Source organism: Equus asinus, chromosome 1 (assembly GCF_041296235.1).
Source record: "Equus asinus isolate D_3611 breed Donkey chromosome 1, EquAss-T2T_v2, whole genome shotgun sequence".
Taxonomy (NCBI): domain Eukaryota; kingdom Metazoa; phylum Chordata; class Mammalia; order Perissodactyla; family Equidae; genus Equus; species Equus asinus.
Genome location: NC_091790.1, coordinates 181,675,850 through 181,688,265, shown reverse-complemented (window position 1 = coordinate 181,688,265; position 12,416 = coordinate 181,675,850). Strand labels below are relative to the sequence as shown.

At 36.7% G+C, this 12,416-nt stretch overlaps 1 protein-coding gene across 2 annotated transcripts in view; it reads left to right on the top strand.

The window, feature by feature from the left end:
• The window catches only part of GRM8 (glutamate metabotropic receptor 8), a 720,262-nt gene that overhangs the window by 554,304 nt on the left and 153,542 nt on the right, over positions 1-12,416 (top strand). The gene's annotated exons all lie outside the window — the stretch shown is intronic.

The following is a 12,416-nucleotide window of genomic DNA, read 5'->3' as shown; positions in this document are numbered from 1 at the left end:
AAGAAAAAAAAGGAATCCAAAGAGGCACTGAAGAAGTGAAACTCTCAGTCTTTGCAGATGACATGATTTTATATATAGAAAACCCTAAAGAAGCCATCAGAAAACTATTAGAAATAATCAGCAACTACAGCAAAGTTGCAGGATACAAAGTCAACGTACAAAAATCAGCTGCATTTCTATACTCTAATAACGAACTAACAGAACAAGAACTCAAGAATACAACCCCATTTACAGTCACAACAAAAAGAATAAAATATCTAGGAATAAATTTAACCACGGAAATGAAAGACCTATACAAGGAAAGCAATAGGACATTACTGAAAGAAATTGAGAGTGACATAAAGAAATGGAGAGATATTCCATGTACATGGATGGGAAAAATAAACATAGTTAAAATGGCCATACTATCTAAAGCAATCTACAGATCCAATGCAATCCCAGTCAGAATCCCAATGACATTCTTCACAAAAATAGACCAAAGAATCTTAAAATTCATGTGGGGCAACAAAAGACCCCGAATAGCCAAAGCAATCCTGAGAAACAAGAACAAAGCTGGTGGCATTGCAATCCCTGACTTCAAAACCTATTACAAAGCTATCATAATCAAAACAGCATGGTACTGGTGCAAAAACAGGCACACAGATCAATGGAACAGAATTGAAAGCCCGGAGATAAAACCACACATAGATAGACAACTAATCTTCACCAAATGAGCCAAGAACATACAATGGAGAAAGCAAAGCCTCTTCAATAAACAGTGCTGGGAAAACTGGACAGCCACATGCAAAAGAATGAAACTAGATCATTATCTTTCTTCATACACAAAAATAGACTCAAAATGGATCAAAGACTTGAAAGTAAGACTGGACACCATAAAACTTCTGGAAGAAAATATAGGCAGTACATTCTGACATCAGCCTTAGAAGGATCTTTACAAATACGATGTCCACTCAGACAAGGGAAACAAAAGAAAAAACAAGCAAGTAGTACTTCATTAGACTAAAGAGCTTCTGGATGACAAAGGAAACCAAGATCAAAATGAAAAAACAACCCACCAACTGGGAGAAAATATTTGCAAATCATATATCTGATAAGGAGTTAATCTCCATAATATATAAAGAGCTCACACAACTGAACTACAAAAAAATAAACAACCCAATCAAAAAGTGGGCAGAGGATATGAAAAGATATTTTTCCAAAGAAGATAAACAGATGGCCAATAGGTACATGAAAATATACTCAACATCACTAATCATCAGGGAGATGCAAATCAAAACTACACTTAGATATCATTTTATGCCCATTGGAATGGCTATAATCACCAAGATAAAAATTAAATGTTGGAGAGGTTGTAGAGAAAAGGGAACCCGTATCCACTGCTGGTGGGAATGCAAACTGGTGCATCCACTTTGGAAAACAGTATGGATAGTTCTCAAAAAACTAAAAAGAGAATTACCATATGATCCAGCTATCCCACAGCTGGGTATTTATCCAGAGAACTTGAAATCAACAATATAAAGAGCCTTATGCACCCCTATGTTCACTGCAGCGTTATTCACAATAGCCAAGACATGGAAGTAACCCAAGTGCCCAACAACTGATGATTGGATAAAGAAGATGTGGTATGTATACACAGTGGAATACTACTCAGCCACAAAGAAGACATAATTGTCCCATTCGCAACCACATGGATTGACCTTGAGGGCATCATGTTAAGCAAAATAAGCCAGACAGAGAAAGACAAACACTATATGATTTCACTCATATGTGAAATATAAACAAACTTAGAGACGAAGAGAATAATTTAGTGGTTACCGGGGGATGGGGGGAAGGGTGGGCACACGGGGTGCAGGGGCACATTTATATGGTGTTTGAGAAATATTAATGTACAATTGAAATTTCACAATGTTGTAAACTATTTAGACCACAATGAAAAATGTTTGAAAAAATGTATTCAGGGCCAGTCCAGTGGTGCAGCAGTTGGGTTCACATGTTCTGCTTCTTGGCAGCCCAGGGTTCTCCGGTTCGGGTCCTGGGTGCGGACGTGGCACTGCTTGGCATGCCATGCTGTAGTGGGTGTCCCACGTGTAGGGTGGAGAAGGGTGGGCACGGATGTTGGCTCAGGGCCAGGCTTCCTTGGCAAAGGGAGGAGGACTGGCAGTAGTTGGCTCAGGGCTAATCTTCCTCAAAAAAAATAAAGTACTCGTAATAAAAATATTAGTACATTTAGAATGAAAAGGACTTTCTTAAACTCATAAGAATCACCTATAAAAAGCCTGGATCAAACATAATCCTAAATGGAGAATGTGGAAAATATTCTTTTAAAGTTAGGAGAAGTAGAAGGATGTCCACTATTGCCACTTCATGTAAAAACTGTACTGAGGGGCCAGCCCAGTGGTGTAGTGGTTAAGTTCAAGTGCTCTGCTTCCACAGCCTGTGGTTCATGGGTTCGGATCCTGGGCATGGCCCTAGCACCACTCATCAACCCATGCTGAGGTGGTGTCCCAAATAGAAGAACTAGGAGGACTTACAACTATGATATACAACTATGTATTGGGGCTTTGGGGAGAAAAAAAAAAAAAAGAGGAAGACTGACAATGTTAGCTCAGGGCCAATCTTCCTCAAAAAAAAAAAAAAAAGGTAATTCCTCAGCAGGCTCAAAAATTTGTATTGAAGGTCCTAGATAGTGCAATAAGAAAAGGAGAAAAAAAAGACTGGAAACATAAGAATTCTTAAGGGGAAAATGAAATTATTATAGTTAGTTGCAGATAACATGATTCTTTATGTAGAAATTTAAAAAATTAGAGATAAATCACTAAGTATAAGAGAGTTTTGCAAGGGTTTCTCGACCTCAAAACTATTGACATTTTGAACTGGATAATTCTTTATCATGAGTGGCTGTCCTATGCATTGTAGGATGTTTAATAGCACCCCTGGCCTCTTCCACCAGTCACCAGTAGTACCACTTCCCGCATTGCAACAACCAAAAATGTCTCCAGACATTGTCAAATATCCCCTGGGCTATAGGAGGTGATAAAAATCACCTCTAATTGAGAACTCCTGGGCTAGATATAAGACATACAGAAAAAAGTCAGTTGCATGCTATATACTAACAGCAAAATAGTAGATAATATAATTTAAGACACTATTTACAATAGCGTCAGAGAATATTAATACAAAAATGGTTGTGTTGTGAAGAGAAAATTATAAAATTATATTAAGACTTACAAAAGGAAATTTAAACACCTGAGAAACATCTCATGCCGATGGATAGGAAGATATTGTAAAGATATCAAATCTTCCCCAATTGATTTATAGATTCCATTTATTTTCCAATCATAATCTAAACAAGATTGTTCATGGAACTTAATAAAATGTTTCTGAATTTTATATGGAGGAATATAAAGCAAACAGAAGTCAGAACACTTCTGAGAAAGAAGAATAGGGAGTGGGGACTTGCCATACCACTATCAGTCTTACTATGAAAATTTGGTAATTTATATAGTGTGATATTAGATCAAAGATAGACAAATGGATTAATGGAATAGGAGAGACAGGCCAGAAAAAGACCCATTTCTCCACATAACTTGGGTATAAAGGGGAAGTATCTGTCCCATCAATTGGAAAAGGAAGGTATTGATGAAAAAACAATTATCAACACAGTATGGAAAAAAAGGTGAAATTGTATCCCTACCTCACACCATAAGTCAACTATGGATGGACTGAAAATGGAAATGTCAAAAGCAACATTTTAAAACTCTTATTAAGCATTCATTATAAAAATTGGTAACTTTGATGATTTTAAATCCAGTTAGCAAAAGCATCTTTCTTTTTTCAGCAACACATTGGACTAGATAGTCAGAGTCCTCCTCCTAGTTTGCCAAATTTGAAAAGACAGAAATACATGTACACACACATGCATACACACACACTTCTCTTTCATAAATGTACTAATAATCACTGCTAGAAACATAGTGATTAATTAATAACTTATAGTGGAAGTCATGTATATGAATAAATATATACAAGGTATTAAAAACTCTCCAAAAGAAACAATAAAGGGCTTAAGTTGTTCAAGATAAAGAGAGATTTTCTGCCAGGGAATGAAAATATACTAAATTCAGAGTATTGCAACATTTAGTTTGCTCCCAAATTCCTCTTTAGATGTATTACATAATCTTACCTAGTTGTTCCATATTCTTTTCCATCTCTTTCCTTTAACCAAACATTTGATATTTTAATAGTCTCTCCGGTCGCTTTTCTTATAAGAGATTTTATTTAAACCTCCTAATTCATCTGCTTCCCTGAGATGTGTATCACTAAATAATGGATCTTATTTTAGAAGTTCAATCAGCTTATTTGAGTACTATCAATACAATTATAGGTTGTATTTCTACTTCTCAAATAGTGTTGTTCATTATTCACATAATGATAAGGACGCTCTCCGTTCTTCAAGTACCTTTAATCCAAGGACCGTAAAGACATTTCTACAAGAGAAAGTACTTTTGTCAGTTCAGTTTCCTGATGGAAAAATCAAGAAGGAGGTTTGGCTCAGAGAATTAGAAATACCATTCAACTACATTCCTTGACTTATTTATTTCATATACCAAAACAGCTAAAGAAAACCAGTTCAACCCAAAATTCCTAAAAGTGGCACATATTTTAATACTTTAATTAGATTTTAGGAAAACATCCAATTGAGTGAATACTTTAGCAAAGGTAAATGAGCACGGATACTATACAGTGAAATTCTAGAGAATGATTACATATTCTGCGTCTCAGCTTTGTTATATGTATCCACATTGCAATAACCAGCATTAACTCTAAAGGAGAATCTGAAACAGTTATCAATCCATGCCAATGTCTTTGATACTCAGCAATAAAACTATATCATTCTTAAAGCTTTATAATATAATATGAAGTAAAGCATTCATTTCCACATTCAATACAATTTTACTTATTCACTTAATAACTTATTCATTGGGAACCTACTTTTCTAGATACTGGGGCATTATGATTGTCTGCTATAAGAAGTAGACTCACAATATATAGTGGTTCAAAGGGATAGAAGCTTGTTTTTAACTCACATAATAATACCACATGGATGGATAGATGAGCAGGTTAGTGACGCAGACCTCCTTCAAGCACTCATGCAGGACTCCAGGCTAATACAAGCTTTGCCATCTTTAACGTGTAGCTTCCCAAGTTCCCCAGCTTGTCATTTCCATTCTAGCCACCTAGAATGAGAAAAGATCCCAGAAGACCACTTAGGAGGCTTTTAATGAGCCAGGCCAAGAGGTCATACATATCGTTTGTGTTCACATTCCATTGGTAGAGAAAATCATTTGGCCACACTTAACTATAGGGAAGACTGAAAATGTAGCCTAGCTATGTGCCCAGGAAAAAAAAAATGTGGATTTGGGTACTAATAATCTGTGCTACACATAGAGTGGTGAATGTAATGGAAAAATGCTCCACAATCATGGAACTTAAAATCTAACAATATATAGCAACCAGGTAAATAAACCAAATATTTTAGATACTTGTAAATACTATGGAGGAAGTAACTAATGTGTTTAGTAGTGAGTGACAGGGAGCCGAATCAGGCTAATTTAGATACAGTGATCTGAGAGGACCTCTCTCTCTGATGTTTGAGCTGAGAGATGAGTGATGAGAAGGAGCCAGTCATGCAAAAATCCAAGTGGGAAGAACATTGGAGAGACAGAGAGTGAAAAACAAAAGGCCTGAAATAGAGCGAACTTCATGAGTGTGAAGAGGAGAAAGGAGCCCAAGGTGGATGGAGTATAGAAGTGAGTTAAGACTGAAGAAATAACAAGGCCTTAAAGGCCATGAAAAATGTTTTATGTTTTATTCCAAGTGAAATGGGAAACTATGATTTTAAGGAGAGGAGCCATATGATTTGATTTGTTTCAAAGTCTCACTCTGGCTGCAGGGCTGAGGGTGGATTGTTGCTTCTCCCTGGGAGAACAGGGCACTGGCTAAGAATTCAAGAGAGATCATAGTACTACCTTGGACCAGTGTGGTGGAAGAAGAAATGGAGGGGGGGAGGGGGAAATTCTGGATATGTTTTGGAGATAGAACCTGTTAATGCATTAGAGTAGGCTTTTGTTTGTTTGTTTGTACCACTGGAACAGTTTAGATTTTATTTTAGGATCTTATCTCCAGATCTGGCACCTGCTGAGCCCTGGGTCAGTCTTGGGTGGATCCACACCTCTTTAGGGGAGAAACTAGTGAAAGAAGTTCAGTCCATTTGAAGTGGAGGTCAGATCAGAAAGGCTGAGCAGTGGACTTCTTCCAAAATGAACAGGGGTAGAACAGCGACTGCTCAAATGATTTGTTGCTTAGACCTGCGCTGTTTAATATGGATGGCCGTGGAGCACTTGAAACATGGCTAGTTGGAAGTGCAATCATCTGTAAGGATAAAGGGTACGCAGGATTTTGAAGACTTAGTATGTAAAAAAAGTGGAAAGTACCTTGTTAATATTTTTATATTGATTATATTTTGAACTTATAATATTTTGCATATATTGGGTTGCACAAAATGTATTACTGAAAATAATTTCATCTTTCTTCTTTTAGTTTTTTTAGATTTCTTTAAAAAACAACTTTAGATTTACAGAAAAATTGAGCAGATAGTACAGTTTCCAAGTTTTACCCCCCCACACACAGTTTCCCCAATTATTAACATTTTGTATTAGTGTAGAACATGTGTTATAATTAATGAACTGATATTGATACATTACTATTAACTGAAGTCCATAGTTTACTTTCACTCTTTGTATTTCACAGTTAGATGTGGGTTTTACCTTAGGTTTTGACTTGATTGAATGGTGGACAGTCCTCAGCTGCTTACTAAGAGGGGAAAGACTGTGAGGAACAGGTCTGGAAATGAAAGTGAATCACGTGTTGTCTCTGGATGAAGTGTAAGATGATTATCAAGCACCCAAGTGGAGACACAGGTTATTGAATAAGTCTGCATTCAGGGCTAGATGTATAAATTTGAGACTCAGCAGTGGAGGTTAAATTTCAGATTAAAATGGGTTGAAGAATAAATGGGAAATAAGAAATGGAGACAGTGAAGACTTCTCACTCAAAAAATTTTGTTTTATGGGCCGGCTCCATGGCTGAGTGGTTAAGTTTGCATGCTCTGTTTGGGTGGCCCAGGTTTCACTGGTTCGGATCCTGGGCACAGACCTAGCGCCGATCATCAAGCCATGCTGAGGCGGCATCCCACATCACAGAACTAGAAGGACCTACAACTAGAATGTACAACTATGTACTGGGGGCTCTGGAGGAGAAGAAGAAGAAAAAATATTGACAACAGATGTTAGCTCAGGGGCAATCTTAAAAAACAATTTTGTTTTACTCTTAAGGTGAGCAGATAAATGAGGTAGTAGGGTTATTAATGGGATTTGTTTGCTTGCTTTTTTTAAAAGATGAGAACTTTTAGAACTCATTTGTAAACTGAAGGGAATGCTGCAGACAGTCTAAATATGTGATGTAAAAGAAAGAAAAGATAACTATGGCACTGAAAGTGCATGGAGGGTGACAGCAATGTTGGCTACACATTTGAAATCTAAGGTCAAGAATTTAAAATAAGACCGGACAACAAGGTCAGATTAGGGAAGCTAGTGGGCACCGAATGTGCAGAATTTAGGGAAGGACTCCCCCTGAGAGTCGGGTGCGAGGCATTCGCCTCCCTCAGCCTAGTCCTGGCCTTGCCAGACAGTAAAGTTTTACGATTTTTCAAACAATATTCAGCTGATTGAGAATATGCAAAGAAGATGTACTATTGAGTTTAATCGTGATTGTGCTTTGGCAGAGGATTAAAACTGGACAGAGAGAGAAGTATAAGCGAAGGGAACTTGCAAGGCAGATCATAGAACTTACGCAAGAATAGGAGGGAAGAGAAACTATTATGGGGTGAAGTATAATCAAAAATTGGGGTGATAAATGAATCAGTGAATTTAGAGCCTCATAGAATTGTTACAGTGGGACTGGAAGGTGGTATCCAGAGAGTAAAATCTGGGAGATGATGTAGTTACTGGGCAGAACAACTTTCAGAGTGTGACCATGATAGTGAGTGGAGAGATGCATGGAAGGAATGATAAATTAGAAGGGAGAGAGTCAGCTAATACAGAGGCCAGGATGTTGAGTCATCCAGGTGGATGATGAGGACTCCAGAAATGATAACAGGAATATGGATAGAGAAGACTACAATGAGTCAAGTGCTAAAGTCTTCAATGAACAATGACTGAGTCGCTGACATAATCTGACCGATCCCTAAATAATTAAACTATAATATGATTTCAATTCAAATATATGGTTCTGTTTATTGATTGTAATAAATACTTGATAAAATAAATTGAATAAGGAAAGGGAGAGCATGAATAATTGAGATTCTGTTAAAAATGCCTGTTTCTTATGGCATTTTGGTCAATGAGTTAAATCTCATATATCCATTCTTCTTCTAAGGGTGCTAAAAATTACTAAATTAACTGATTTCATTTTAGATTTCTTAATTTTTCCTGCTTACCCAATAGTGCAGATGGTTATGAATAGGAAAATGGATGAAGTTTTGGTAGCAAGAAGGAGGAAGGAAAGTAATAAACTTGACAATACACAGAATGGCTTACGCTTATAAATATATTTATAATATTTGCACATAAAAGTGAATGAATTATTCTTGCATTACATTTTGCATTGTGGAAACAAGAAAATGTAGATCAAGGGAGCATAAGTGTAGGCAAAGGAGTGGATAATGATGATGATATTCTCCATTTATTGCACACCTTTGCACACCTGTCATGCACTAAGTGCTTCACATGCATCATCTCATGTAACCCTTGTAACAGCCCAGGGAGATTGGGGTTATTATGCCTCCTTGACAGTTGAGAAAATAGGCTTAGGGAGGGTAACTTATCCGGATCACCTGCGTAATGAACAGAGCCAGAAATCAAACTCCAGTCCCTGAGTCCCAAGCCTGTACTCTTTCCCAGAACAGTATTCAAAAGAACCAACTTTTTCCAATAAAATATTCGTTGAATGTATCATTTTTCTTGCAAAAGCACATTGAAGTGTTTGATATACCTAGTAATAAAACTATTTTTTTCCACACGTTTCTTATTAAACAGAACATGTTCAAGGAGAGGTGTAGACTCTGAGAGCAGTACCTGCCTAGGAAAAATTACCTCACAATTCCATGTTGTTTCCATTTCTCCACTAGTGCATATGGATGAAAAGTATCTAAAAATATTAATGCACTCCAAAATTTCTGAAACACCTAAAGTGCAGGGTGGAAAGAAACAAAACAAAAAAATTTGCTGGAGCATAATTTATAGTATAAAATATAGGTCTGAATTTGGCCTAATCAAATATGTATACATGTATATATATATATTTCTTACCTGTGTTGTTAATAAACCGTAATAAAGTGATGGATATATTGAGACATTTGTCAAATTTGAATTTTTTTTCTGGAAAAATGCTACTTAATTCTGTTTTCCAGGGTGAACAGTTTCAGTACAAAGGGTGATCTTTTAAAAAAATAGGGCACACTTGGAGAAATTAGTAAACAGCATGGCGCCTCATGGCTACTGAAGGGCGTTCTTTGTTACTTCGACCACAGTGCCAGGGAAGTCATTCAAGATGAGCCAATATGCAATGGAGTCAGCTCTTCATATGAAAAGGTTGAAGTAATTCAATTGCAAGCCTAGCCCAACTTCAGAAATCAGATTCATAAAACAAGTTGTGAGAGTGGTTTCTAACATCACACTGATAGCAATGTGGAAGGGACTGATTTGGTCCCTTCATTTGTGAATATGAAAGATGAGAGGTGGTATCAATGAAGTTCATAACGTTATGAAGAGCGTTAACATTGGTTTGCTTGGGATCATTAAGGGATGCCTCTCCTATGCATTATTGTAATTTATTGATTGCTCACACAATATCGAGCACTGTCTTTGGTGCCATTCCTACAAAATAAGAGATACACTCTGCCTTTATTAAGGACACCATAGTTTTGTGAGGAAGCCTAAGGTTTCACCCAGTGTCGAGCATGTAGTAGGCTCTCAATAAATATCTGTTAAATGAAAGGGTTGACCCGGTATGAGGATGAATAGTGAAAGTGTGTGGAGTGTAGGGAGTGCTATGACAGATCAGGATAGGACACGAAAACGCACCTGGGCCTCTGCTCCAGGTTTGGAAGATCGAGCTTCTATAGGTGTGACTTTTGAGCCACATCCTGAAGGAATTATGTAGAGAAGAAGGGTTAGGAGGAAGGAAGAAGGGGACTTACAGAAAATAACGTGCAAAGACAGGATGATGAGAAAGAGCATGGTGAATATAGACAAGTGGATGTTAGGTACATGTGGCATTGTGTTGAAAGAGGAGAACAGAAATTAGTAAATGTGACTTCAGGAAAGCCATATATACTCACTAAGAGGTTCATATGTTTTCATGCAGACACTGCATCTAAACACAGCGTTGCCATAAAAAAATAAAGGAAATATGAGTTAATACTTATATAATGCTTATTATGTTTTACATATATTTTTATTTACTATATTTTACATATGCTGATTCGTTTAATCTTCATCTATCCCTCTGAGGTGGGAAGTACTATTAACCTATTTTAAAAATGAGAAAAGTGAGGTACAGGGAAATCAAGTAACTTACCTGAGATCATGCATCTAAGAAGTGACACAACTTGGGTTTGAACCCAACGATATGGCTCCAAAACCTACACACCTAACCACTTTAGTATATTGCCTCTCGATGTAATGTAAAATTTAGTGTAACTTGCTATTAGTCATGACATTTGAAGTATCTAAGTTGGAGAATTATTATTTTTGTGATAATATGGCTCTTGCTCACTTGCTTTCCAATATACTTCCTCAAGTTGGAGAAGAGATGTAGCAACAGCTGGCACACTAGGAGTTATGTATAACTCAGAGTACATTCATGAGACTGTGTTCCACAAGTGGTATTCTATTCTGGGTAAAATTCTTCTATTATGATAAAAAAAGATTGGGACTGCACTTGTAGGGGATAAGGAGTCATCAGTGAGGGATGTGACAACATTGGGGATTTTAGTTAGAGAAAATTAAATATTCTTTAATTGGGGAAAATATGGCATCAGGATTTTTTGAAGTGGTATATATATATAAATGTCAGAAATTGCTGATGACATTAATGTGAAATTCATAACTGGTATTCATTTTTCTATCCAGGAATCTTTTTCCAATTTGAATTTCCATTATCCTTTGCCTACATGTCACTTAAAGAACTCTCAACATCCTATCTATTACTGTGTAGTGGTGTATGCGGAAAATACCTGTGGGGTGAATAATAATAGTATCTAATTGCCCATGCATTGTTCTAAGCCCTTGACAACATTTGTTCATTTAATTCTCATAACAACTCTGTGAGAAAAGTGTCATTATTACCGCCCTTTTTCAGAGGAGGAAACAGGATTTTAAAGTTAACCTGCTCAAGATCACTAGGAGTTAGAAAAGGTTTGGGTCAGGTGTGGCAGATGGGTTCCACTTGAGTATCTAAGGAGTAGCTAAGGTAGTACTAGTTCCTTGGAGAGCGCCTATTTTATTCCCCAATTTCCTATTTCTTTCTTGATTTGTATATAAAGTCATTTCCCATATGAACTAAGAATAATAATAATTTAAATGTATACGGCTCTTTAGGACTTCCAGATATGTTCATATTCATTGTTAAGACCATATGTGACAAGTAGAGAAAAAGAAACATATGTACGTTGTGGAAATGAACAAGGAAGCAGAGTTAGCATAGATATGCAGCTCTTGACTCTCAGACCAGTGCTCTTTCCTCATGCTGTGCCATCTCTTGCAGCCTCAGCGGTTTTTGCAGTTGCCAGGTATCTGTGGTCTCATCAGAGACTTCACACTCTGTTCAGATTTTAGGAAGATTCCAGATAACAGAGAACAATAGACATCTCTCCATTGAATACTAGGAAAGTACCCTAATTGCCGCTGTATGACTCTGATTGTATTTATTTGCAAGTCATTTTTTTAAATCATTCATTTTTTAAGTTAAATGTTTTAGAATTTTGTGATTATTGGTTTTAGTTATATAACTCTACAAGTAGAATAAGAAACTCATTAAAAGGTGGAAATATATGGAGTTATACATAACTATTTGTAATATATATTTTTGGAGAGTACAATACGGAAAAGAGACAACAAGAAGGAGAAACTTTCTAGTACAGTATAGAAATTACACCATATATGAATGAGAAGGAATTCAGGGAAGGGGACTTGCAGAGAGAAGATAGGACAAAGAAAAAGGATTGGTGTCAGGTGAATTTGTCAAGATAGCAAAGAGTGATCCAAGAAGATGAAGGGGTTGCTAAAGGCTGTTAG